The sequence below is a fragment of the Callorhinus ursinus genome, unplaced genomic scaffold, assembly GCF_003265705.2.
Source record: "Callorhinus ursinus isolate GAN/ISIS: 27379988/994484 unplaced genomic scaffold, GSC_fseal_2.0 scaffold7, whole genome shotgun sequence".
Taxonomy (NCBI): domain Eukaryota; kingdom Metazoa; phylum Chordata; class Mammalia; order Carnivora; family Otariidae; genus Callorhinus; species Callorhinus ursinus.
Genome location: NW_027397069.1, coordinates 36980357 through 36993335, shown reverse-complemented (window position 1 = coordinate 36993335; position 12979 = coordinate 36980357).

Genomic DNA, 12979 nt, shown 5'->3' with positions numbered 1-12979 from the left:
CTACTGAAGCTACAAACAGGACCACAGAAACAGAAAATTTGATGAATTACTGCCAGCAAAATGTGGAGAAGCTTGGAGGGGAGTGATTCCATGGGGCCTCATTCTTAGAGGGCAACAATGCTTTTATGGGTTTAACCCTAGGGAAAACACCAGTTTCTCATGGTTAGGAGTTAAATAAAAACCTTCATGTTTCCAGCAAGAGGAGGGGAAATTAAGACAAAGTAGACCTTATTAAAGACAAAGTAGACTTCAGAGCAAGCATTACCAAAGATAAAGAAGGGCATTCCGTGATCATAAAGTTATTATGTGTCCAAGAAGACATAACAATCCTTAATGTGTGTGTGCTTAATAACTGCACCAACATATACGTGGTATATTCTCCAGTGTATAAGAGAAAGCTTCTTTTCTCTGTGATTTCATGTTTGTCATTGGGGTGACTTCTAGCATAGTAAAACTGTTGGCCTCTCACTGCTTTCTCAGCTTTGCTGAGGGAAATAGGAGTGATTTATCTGAATGGTGATTTTTTAAAAGTTCTGGTGAAAATATTTGTTTTTGCTGTTATTAGATATGCCTTCTGATGAGCAGTTGTATTTTGATCTGTTCCTGTTAGATTATGAATGACTTACTTCTCTGATATCTTATAGTTGTACAACTGAGCAAGTGAGCCTATGTAGAAGTCTCTTTATCTTCAGATAAAGTATTAGCAAATTAATAATCCCATTTATCAAATCTCTATTTTTCTTTTTTTTTAAAAGATTATTTATTTATTTATTTGAGAGAGAGCAAGAGTGCACAAGCGGGGGTTGGGGACAGAGGCAGAGGGAGAAGCAGGCTTCCTGCTGAGCAGGGAGCCTGACACGGGGCTCCATCCCAGAACCCCAAGATCATGACCTGAACTGAAGGCAGATGCTTAACCGACTGAGCAACCCAGGTGCCCCTCAAATCTTTATTTTTCTATTTACTTCTGAATGACTCTGACTGGCAGAGGGTGAGAAAGTTTTTGGTTTGCTTTAGTTTGAATTTTTTTGTAGTAATTTCCCATAATTTCAAAATGCTGTACAATGCTTCTACTTTTTTTATTATACTTACCTTTATTTGATAAGCTCCTTGTAATTTTTGTACTGTCCACTGATTTTTTTCAATAAATATTTATTGAGTTGTAGGCAAAATAGACATATATCTCTGGTATAGAGCTTTTGAGTTACGAGGGAGAAAGGAATAATCAAATAATCACACCAAAATGTTTGTTTGTAATTGTGATAATTACTGAAACAAAAAAGAACAGGGTACTCTGATACCTTATACAAGAGAAATCTTATATGGATTAAGTGAGTGTGGGTCATGAATGCCTCTTTGATAAAGTGACATTTGACCTGAAATCTAAAGAATGAATAAGAGCTAACTATTGTTTTTGAAGCAACATAAAGGACATAGACATTATTACTTCTTTTGATCCAGACAATATTTTTTTTCTTGATATAGCCCAGAGATTGGCAAGCATTTTTGGTTAAAAACCAGAAAACAAATATTTTTAGCTTTGTGAGTATATGGTCTTTGTTGCAACTAGTCAAGTCTACACTGTAGCATGAAAGTAGTCATACATTATATAAACGAATGCACATGGCTAGGTTTAAAAATCTATTTAGGAAAAACAAGTGCTGAGGTGATCCCTGTCCAAGCCTAATAATATATTACATTGTTTATTTCTACTTCACTTCTTATAAAAATATCTTTACATTAAATTCTTTTAAAGATAGAATTTATATCCTGTTTTTAAATTGCTTTTTCACCTAATTAAAGGAGTGTGCATTTGTAACTACATTTGAATTGTACTTGTTAGTTTAATTCATTCTCCAACATGCATTTTAAAACTTTTTCATGTATATATCATTTTTTTCTTCCAGATGTATTATTCTCCAGAGCAAAATCATGTTCAGTGTCTTTATAACAGTTATTGATTACAAACTTCAATGAAATATTGTTATGAAAGGTGTTTTCCTAAGTGTGTTCCATGAACTGCAGATCCTTTGAGATGCTACCCAAAGTAGCATCTTAAATAACTTTAGGAATCACTGTATGTCATTAGTTCCAAAATGCCAAACAATAACATTTTCTTATATGAGACCGAAATGAGAAAAATGAGGAATATGAGGTTAGTTTTGACAAATATAAATACATTTTATTTATTTATTTTTAAAGACTTTATTTATTTGAGAGAGAGAGAGTGCACATGCATGAGCAGGGGGAGGAGCAGAGGAGGAGGGAGAAGGAGGGGAAAAGAATCTCAAGCACACTCTGTACTGAGCACAGAGCCCCACGTAGGACTCTATCTTAACCACCCTGAGATCATGACCTGAGGCGAAACCAAGAGTCAGAAGCTTAACCGATTGAGCCACCCAGATGCCCCCCAAATATATTTATTTTAAAACTTAAGTTGAAGTTGTAGCTTTCATATATTTCAGAGAAAAACTATATCCTTTAAGGACATAATGGTAATGGTAGGTTATTTCATTACATTATTCTAGAGAGTAAATATTTTACAACTCACAAATAAACTTTAATTTTTGTTCACTGTACGCATCTCTCACACCCTATGACCCACTGAGGAATATGGATAGAAGCTTGGATTGCACTGCATTTGCCAATGCTTTTAATACACTGACATTTAACAAATAAAGGCCTAAAATTTGAAATATTTTAGCTCAGATAGGTACTCTTTTATTAACCACTCTCTTTCTGCCTGAATTCTTCTTTAACTATGTTTGCTCTCTTCTCCCAGTCTGAAGATCATTCTCTTTATATCACTAGGCTACAGCCCTTCCCTTAGAAAAGTTCTTGGAATGAGCAATACTATAGGTATCCCGTATATATTTGTTGATGAGAAAAAAGTAACCTGTAAACAGTCTGTTGTCTTTTTCATTTACAAAAGAAAAAATATGCTGAAATATTTTCTTTGAGTGTTCACTGACATGCTGAGCTGTCATGTTAATGTGTTTGCTTTGAGTCTCTTATTCTTCATTATTTAACTGATTATCAGATTGTTCTTTGTGACATGTTAATGAAATCAAAGTAAACCAGAACAACAAACAACAAAAATACTGATTCAAAAACGTTGCTTTATTATCTTTTATGAAATTGGCACACTAGCATCTTGGACTCAAACAACAGATAAATGATAATCTAAATTGTTGTTGTTCAAGCCACCATTTGACCTACTAATATTGTCACTTATCCTTCCTTCTCTTTTGCCACTCTTGATAAAGATTTCATTTCAGTATAGTCTTCTCATCCCCAGGAGTTTTTAACAATGTTCATCCACAAAGTGGGGGGTAGAATGAGTTGAAGGCAAATTTCTGGACACCTATGAACATTTTCCCAGGTTGAATCAATTGTTCTGACTCTCACAGTGATGAAGTGTGATAAATGAATACATTGATTACTTAATGGGCTCTCAACTTTCAAATATTTTATTCAGGCAAGCAGTTTCATACTTTTAATTTTCTTATGTAGGGCAATCTCTTAAAATTGAAATTCATTTATTCATAAATGGATTGTATTCCTTTCACAAAGTATATGTATTTGGGCCCTTGTTACAAAGTTTTCCTTGCAAGATTTTGCTAGCAAAATTAAGCCAAGCTGAATCATGGATAACATAAATGAGTACAAGATCAGCAAGGGCAGAAGCAATCTTCATAATGGGCGGAAGTCATAGCCCATGGGAGATGAGATGGCCAAAAAATGAACTAAAGTTTAAAGCTGATACAAAGGTAGCCAGCGTGAGCCTAAAGGGCTTAGTGGATAATGTTCTCATTAAAGGATTGCTTCCAACTTTCTGGTTGACTGGAAGTAAAAGGAAAAGAAAAGCATGTATCAGTGTTTACCCAGTTGTTGAAACAAAAATTTTCACTGGATAACTAGGTGAAAGAAAGTAACTTTGCATTTACTTTATCTAAAATAAAACAATATAACAATGTCTGAGAAAACCCTTTTGCTATTGAAATATTAAACCATGAGTTAGAAAAATTTATGTTGAAAAAAAAAGTTCTTGGACATTTTAAATGAATTTTTACACTTACTGAAAACAATATATTTTCTTTATTTAAATAGTAATACTTTAATTTATCTAAAGATAACTATGGTTTTGGTATTATACTTTTATATTCTGTAGATTATGCTTCTTAATATCTTAAACTATTCAGGAATATAAAATTCATATTATTTTATTTTAATAATTACAACTTGTTTTTTATAAAACCTTGGGGAAATAACTTTTTGATACACATTTAATTCAAGTACGTTGTCTATGATATCCTCTCTGATGGCAATGATAAGCTATCACTTAAGGGGTAGACTCCCAGTTAAGCCTAACAAAACCCCAACAATTTTCCATGTTAATGAGAAATAGGCTTTGATTTTGTTTAGTCACTGATATTTTGGGATTGTTATTACTACAGCTAAAAATAACCTTATCTGACTATTACAGTGCCATATTATCCATTGGAAATGGACACAGTTTTCATCTTATCCATTTGAAATGATGAAGCTTGTATATCTCCTTTTCTCTCCAGTTTAGACTTGTTAAATCAAAAGGTGAACCACACAAGGAAGTGAAAACACATTGTCATCCACCCCCTACTTTCTTTAATCATCTCAGGATGTAAAAGAAATGACTGATGAGAAAATCACTTGTAGTCTAGTTTTTCTTTTAAAATAAATCTTCTAATACATATATATTTGTGAATCTGCTTTGGAAGAACTAAAGTTTAAAAGTTTCTTCAAACCTGTTTTTTAAAATATTTTTTCCCAGAATATAGCATTTTAATATCATTTTATCAACTTAATATCTATGGTATCATTGAGCTCTTTTTTCTAGTTTTATATTTATACTATGTAACCTTAGATTGCATAATAAATTTATGTAATAGTAAAGGGTCTTATTGGGTCATCAGTCATCTAAGAGGTATCTCTTGTGGGGAAGGCACTCAGTTATTCCAGAAGTGGGGTCAGGAAATCATTCTGCATAGTTTATTTGCAGGGTATGTGGGGTATCTGGAAATCATTAGAAATTGAATCTTTGGTTAAAACTGTATTTCGGTGGCTCAAAATTGATGACCAAGAGTGTGGTGTTACTACTAAGAATAACCTGTCAAAGAAAGAAAAATATCACTGGGTTGTGACAAGATAATTTCAAGACCTACAAGGAAAATTCAAGAATCTACATTGATTCCAGTGTGTGATTCTGTAGAGGATGAAAAATCTCCTAAAAATGACTGAAATCATCACACATTATTTGTCTAAATCCATAGAATATTTAACACCAAGAGTGAACCCGAAGGTAAATTATGGACTTTGGGTGATTTTGATGTGTCCATGTTGGTTTATCCCTGGGAGAAAAAAAGTTCAATTCTAATGAGTGATGTTGATAATGGGAGAGGTTATACAAATGTGGTGGCAGGGAGTATATGGGAAATCTCTGTAACTCCTTCTTAATTTTGTTGTAAACCTAAAACTGCTCTAAAAGAATAAAGTCTTTTAAAAAATGACTGATAAATCTTATAGTTCACACTCTATAACAGTGGTTCTAGAAAAGCTATTTCCTTTTTTTTAAAGATTTTATTTATTTATTTGACAGAGAGAGACACAGTGAGAGAGGGAACACAACAAGCAGGGGGAGTGGGAAAGGGAGAAGCCGGCTCTCTGCTGAGCAGAGAGTCTGATGCAGGGTTCGATCCCAGGACCCTGGGATCATGACCTGAGTCGAAGGTAGACGCTTAACGACTGAGCACCCAGGTGCCCCAAAAGCTATTTCCAATATATAAATTTCCTAATGGTAGTTTCCATAGATGTTAAGAAAAATACATAGTTAAAATATTTCTTTACACTGTTTTTATACCATTTGATCTTCTTTTTGTACCTTTGATCCTTAAACAAATCAGGACAGAAAAGGAAACAAAGATGTTTAAGAATGACCTGTGTTGGGGAAACATAATCAGAAACAAAATCTTCTCCCAACAAAGAAAACTTCTCCATAAAGGTAGTAGACAGAGAAAATGGTTTTATTGAAAATCCATTAAACCTGAATGTGACACACATTATAGGCAATCCACTAAGAGGTTGTAAAGACAGAAAGAAATCTCACCGTTTTATATTAGCATAGGAGAGCAAAACCATTACACACGTATTCTCAAGATAAACAATAACCAGTCTTCATGTAAGAGGATTTGACAGCACCATTTGCCACACAGATTCATCCTAGATTCACCTGGTAAAAGGGATTATGTTCTGTCTTAGCTAATTGGTTTTGTGCCCAGAAAAAACAAATTTCTGGTATCTTTAAGACAGGAGATAGTTTTGCAACCTGCAACAAAATGCCCACTAAAGTTAGGTTTCTACCCAATCAGAGAAAATTGGAGATAAGGGTGCCATCTTCCTTGATGCTTCCATTTCTGTGAGTTGGTTCCTGAGTCCTTGAGAAAGACATTCCTGGATCATAAAGCTGACAAAAGGCCTTTGTAGTTTTCAAAAAGATTTATATATATTTCAAAGAGAGAGGTGTTTTTGATTACAAATTTTCTAACTCTTACCTTACTTTCAACAGGGTAATTAAGACTCTTATTTTTTAATTTGTATTTGTCCTTACATCTGAAATATAATATTGAATGAGTTTACTTAAACTTGCCAGATTTCCTTTGCTTTGGTTGTAATTCTGTTCAAAAACAAGAATAAATTCCACGGAATGACTAATAAAATTATTTCAATTTCTTTTATCTCTACATAAATGGATATTTAAAATAAATTTATATATGTTCTGAACATTACTCAGGTTGTCTCTAATGCATTTACTTATTTTTCCCCACACTTTTTTTTAGTACATAAAGACTGTATTCTAAGATATATAGAAATTTCTTCTGCTAAAATAAATCCATAAGGATTATGTCATACAACCTTTAGAAGACAGAACCAAAACAAAGGAAACAACTTACTGACATGATATATTCACAAAAGATTATTTCCAGAGAAATTAACAATTATCTTAGTTAAATGATGACACTCTTAGATATTTAAAAATGTGGCATAATTCCGTATCAGTGCATTTGAGCATGTTTTTATTTTTGAAATTATTCCCTACGATAGTATAATGAGGAGTTATGTCAACATGGCTTTCCATATAAATTCTGTAAAGGATTACTTTATTGAAAACTTAAGTTTTTATAAAGCAAGTCATAAGAAATGACTCTAAGAGCTTTAATCATCCTGAGGTGTGCCTGTCAAATGTCATTGAGTCCACTGAATATTTTGCTCTGTCAAAGCAAGCTATAATCTCTAATCAGGAACTTTCATCATGGTCAAAATCTTTTCTATTCGTGCCTTAAGTGTGTGCTGTGTTCACATTGAAAACCATCTAACAAAACCCTCTCTCTTATTTCAAAAAAGTTCTCGTTCCCAGAGCTACTCAGTATTTGTAATTTATTATTCATCTAAAGAAATATTAAATAATTAATAAATTATTTAATAATAAATAGGATAAATTCTAATATTTATGACCCATCACAATAAAACAATTTGAGAGATTTATGGCATATGCAGTTCTCATTATATTAATTTTAGAAAACTTAGTGCTACAAGATGCATGGGTAATTTAAGGATGGAGTACTCAGTGTTCACCTCATCAGAAGCAAAAGTCTAGGGAAACCTCAACAGAAAGTATGTATTTTTACAGTTACAGGGTGATTTCCTTTGACAAAGGAGATTCGCAAGGATTTTGACTCTAGAGAGAACAGGTCCTGAATGGGACCATTTGTGCCAAACTTCATCACCATATCATGACTTAATACCTAACCTAATTACTGTTTCAGCCTCTCCCATGAGTCTAATCTTAACCAATCAGTCTGGAATTTCCTGGTCAGCACTCGTGAAGTAATCCGCCTGTTAGACCCCTCATTTTCCCCTAAGAAAGGTGACCTTGCCTGAAATAATCCACTCATTGCTAGGAATTTCCTTGTCCTGCCTCCTTCTGCCTAATGAAGTCTTCCATCTTGTGCGGCTCCTCAGAGCTCCTTTTCTATCTGCTAGATGGGATGCTGCCTGAATTAAGAATCTTTGAAGAAAGACAATAAGATCTTTCACATTTACTCAGTTAAATTTTGTTAATACGCTACTTGAATGATTGGTGTGAAAGAACTCAAAACCACCCTTAGGCCTCTCTTTGGTTGGTGTAAGTTTAAAAAATAGGGATGTAATGAGTCCTTCAAGATAGCTGAGTAGTCAATGTTGACTCTCAAGCAAGGAAGAAATTCAGTGTTTGAATGAACAATAACAGCTAAGTGATAGTTCCCAATGTTTTCAAAATATAACAAAGATAAACTTAAAAGTTATTAAATGATTAAACAGTAGCGACTTCAAAAATTGACTATAATGAAAACTAAGTTCTTTTAGCACACCAGTGATTCATTGAACTCTTATTACCCCCTACCCTTCTTTTCCTTTCTTTTAGCAAGAGAATCAGTTCTCAGGATAGTATCTATTTTTCTATAGGTGAATTTGAGGGATGCAAGGGGACATTTCTCTTCTTTGTTTTACTTCTAAACATGTAGTTTTTGTTGCCTCTGATTTGGTTTGTAGTGGTTTTTACATGACTAACAGTTACCTGGTACTGGAATCTACATGACAGATTCTCCACACACTCAACCCCATGAATTTACCTCAACTTATACTTTGAAATAATGACTCATGGGTTTGTTTGTGTTTTTTGTTTTTTTTCCTGGTTACCAATTTGATTTTCTTATCTTCTATGTATGATTGTTACTTTCAGTGTCGGTGGTTTTCCTAATTTTCACCTTTATCAGTACTTATTGAGTGGCAACAATTCATTTAACTATTGACATATCATGTAATTAGTATTAAATTATTTAAACAAGAAGGCCATTGGACTGAAGTGGCTCTAATGCAGTGGTAGCCTACATAAGCAAACCAAAATCCCAGCCTGTAAATGCTTGGAAGATTATGAAATCAAAACTAAGGACAACAAATCACAAACAGCCAGCTAGGCCTTAAATTGTAACCAATGCAAGAATTATCAAATAAACACTCATTTTACTTTCTAGCTGCCATTTTTGGTTCTCAAGATCTATTGTTCCTCCACATGTTACAAAGTATTTTAACTGGGATAACCTGATAGGATAATTGCTATTGTAAAATAAAACTCCGAACAATTACAAAGATAGATCATTCTCAAATATTTTAATAGTGAAGTCTACTTTTTTAATAGCCTGAAGGAAAATGAAAAAGAATGAGAATTTTTTTTAAAAAGGGAAAAGATTTTTATATTTTTTCTAAATAACTATATTCAGTTAAGTCCTATAGGCTAAGCAAACTGCATGTGTTATTGCAGTTAACCTTAAAATTAACACTTTGATTTGGGTACCAATGAGGAAACTAATACTCAAAAAATTTAGGCAAATTTTGCAAGTTCTTTTAGAGAGAAAAGAAGGAATATCCAAAATCATGGATTCCAAATCAATGTCCTATACACTATAGTAAACTATATCAAAAGGTGAATAAAAAACTCAAGTATAAAACTTCTAGAAGAAAACATAGGCAATAATTTCTTTGAGATTGGCTATTGCTACCGATGACTGGTATATAACAGATAAGCAAAAAACATTTTTCCTGCTCTTCTCAATAGTTAATAAACTGATAGCTATCCAGGGGTTGTTAGATTATGTGATGTTTGTTAAACTTGCCACAGTGCTAAGTAAGCACTGATAGGCGTTAGTGGGGGAAGCTAAGAATCTAGACAGTTGCATAAGCAAGATGTAAAAATAAAAATAAATTCAAGTTCATATACCCTTACAAATAACTCCTAACCAATACTGTCCTTTAGTATACCTTTATCTGTTTTTCTTATTTTTGCTTTAACCAGTATATTTTTCAGCCAATTTGAGACAAAAGAACGGCCACTGCTCAAAGTGAAAGCAAAGTTATTAGCCCAAGTTTAAATTTGGCATCTGACAGAGTTCTTCAAGAAATGCAGAGAGATCATAATCATGATTGTTGAAAGTTGCCAAAAAAATGGAAAGCTTTGTGTGCTTATAAAATTATAAAAAGTGTTAAAAATAGATTTAAATTATCTTCATATCCTACACATATTAGAGACTTACATTATATTCTTGATTGCACATAAATTAAAGCACTATATATATATACTCTTCCAAATGTGTTGGATACCTTTGTTCTAAAGGCAATGGGTTGTTTCACTGGTTCATTTTCCCTATGTGGTAGATATTTTAAAACAGTTTTTGGGGAATAAAACGAGCAGTTTCATGAGTCTGGCAACCTGCAGTATCAATTTTTTTTCTTCTAGTGAACTGTGATCTCATTCTCTAATAGCTGTTGAGGAGGGATATTTGAGGAAGTACAGATCTTTTCTTAAGTCTTTCATTGGCCCAAACTTTCCCAGTTATCAAATCATTCACTTCCTTAATTACAGAAAATTCATACTAAGACCTTCTGTCCCCACCCTTACATCTATACTACTAACTATTAGAATCTGTTTCATCATTGTTTTCCACGATCTGCTCACACCTTACCCCATTCTCCAGTTTCCTCTAACTGCCTGCTAAAACACTTCCTCGTGGATCTTAATAAGCCTGGAAGTTTCTCAATATTCAGATCCCTACTCAAATATCATCTACTCAGGGCTGCCCTCTGACTACTTCACCTAGTGTATACATTCTGGCTCTATTCAGTTACAGTATCTAGTTACTTTTTTTCAAAAACTTTACTTTTTTATGCTGTGCTTCTGAACAGATTGTTGGTTTCTAGATAGTGAAGACTTTGTCAGTCTTATTTGTTGTAAAATCAATTTCTGGCACACTGAAAGTGCTCGATAAACAGTTGTTGACTGAATGAGTAACTTCTATGCCAATACAGAACTATGACATGTGACTTCTTTCTGGGCTGGAATAGACTTGTATAAGGGAAGCATCAGACACTGTTTCCTAAATAATCATAATTAATTTGAGGAACACACACACACATACACACTCTCAACTTGACATCATGAGCCTATGACATAATTTCCATTTGATGCAGAAGGGACATATTCTACTTTTCTCCTTTTTGGAGACTGCCTCAGTAAAGCACTTACCCTCATCCAGAAACTGGGATATAATGGAGGGCTATATTCCTTGATGGTCACATTTCAATGAGACACCTCCCAGGTCCTTGAAAAAAATACATTTTGGGTTATAAAACTGGCAAAAGGCTTTTTAAAAGATTTACACCTCAAAGGGACAGAGAAAGAGGAGTTTTCTGAAGTAAATGCTCTAAGAAAAGGGAGGTAGGGGCTTAGAGTCAGAAGACTGTCTAAAATTTAGTCAAGCTGAGGGAAATATTACGGTCACCTTGGTCAATAGACATAAACCACTTATGAAAGCCCAACTAGAGTCCATGAAATAATACAAATCTGCATGCAAATAAAAAAGAAGATTCTAAAATGCATATTTAAATTTTCATTAGTTCTGTGACCCAGTTCTTATCAAGTGCATTTTGATTTCTTTCAAATTCAGAGAAATTGAAATGATACCTTCTAATACAATATAAATGTCTTATTACTAATCTGAAATTGATTGTATTTCACATTGTGAAAAATTTAAATCTAAAAGGACAAAGTATGGTGTTTAATGTTGAACTCTTACTCTATGGTATGATTGAAATTAATAAAAATAATTGGACTTTTTGTCTAATGAACTGTGAATAATGTAGTTTTATTAAAATGCCTACTTTGTTTAGGTACATGCATTGCCTACTTATCCAATTATTCTGGCAAAATTACGAATGGAGAAAGTTGAATTTGTTAAATTAAGAAGGTCATTGAAGTAATTAAGACTGGTGAAGCATATTATTAATACTTTACAGGGGACGGTAATAATGCAAAATGTACCTGTTCCCTTATGTTCAGGCTTATATTCTAAATGCAACTTATTTAAGACCTCAGAAAATAGTGATACACACACACACACACACACATACATATGTATATACCTATATAAAATGTAGGTCATTATTAAGAATACAACTAAGACATATTTTAATAAGTAAGAAAATAATTTGGGGCTTATTCCATTTTATCACATGAAACAGTGGCTTATTAATGTGAACCAGAATTAACACAAAATAGAGATATGAATGTGTGGCAACTATTAACTTAAAACAGATACTTAAATTAAAAATATCACTAAAAATAATTCATTTAAGAATATTAACAGTCATCCTAATTTTCCTTTTTAATTAACCAATATGTTTGAGAGAAAGGGGAAAAGACTTATAACGAATGTGCTAAGATAGTGTATATAGAGAAAATGGCTGAAGAGTAGGAGACAGGAGAAATGAAGAACAATAGGTACAGATCATGAAATTCACTTCATTTTGTATCACAGGAATTTTAGGAGAGATTTCTAGTATTATAAACTACTAATAATTACCAAATATCTCATTAAAATAATGTTAAAATATGAATTTCTCAATTCATACATCTTTTGAAGTATATTTCTATTTCAATTGAACTCAAACTTTGAACTTGAATATTTATAAACGAATAACAGCTAATTTTTCTTCCAGTACCAATATGGGAAACTGTGAATTGTAGAAACTAAGGTCTAGTTTTTAATTTTGCTCCTGAAAGCAGTTTATGGATATTAATAGTGTCAGAGTCAGAAAAATCACTTTATCCTGCTTCCCCAAGGTATACTTTCAAAGAATTTTATAGAGTGTTTCTCAAAATCTGAAATATGGGATAATGATTTTGTCTATTAAACACAAACCACACAGCTGAAAAATTGAACCCACCAACCCAATTTCCTTGTTTACCTCAAACTTGAAGCTTTGTTTTTAATAAAACTTAGTTGTCAAATTGGCTGCCTACCGGTATAGACTGACATGGCATTTTCTGGTCCTATCTTCTAGTGTGTCAGGTAAG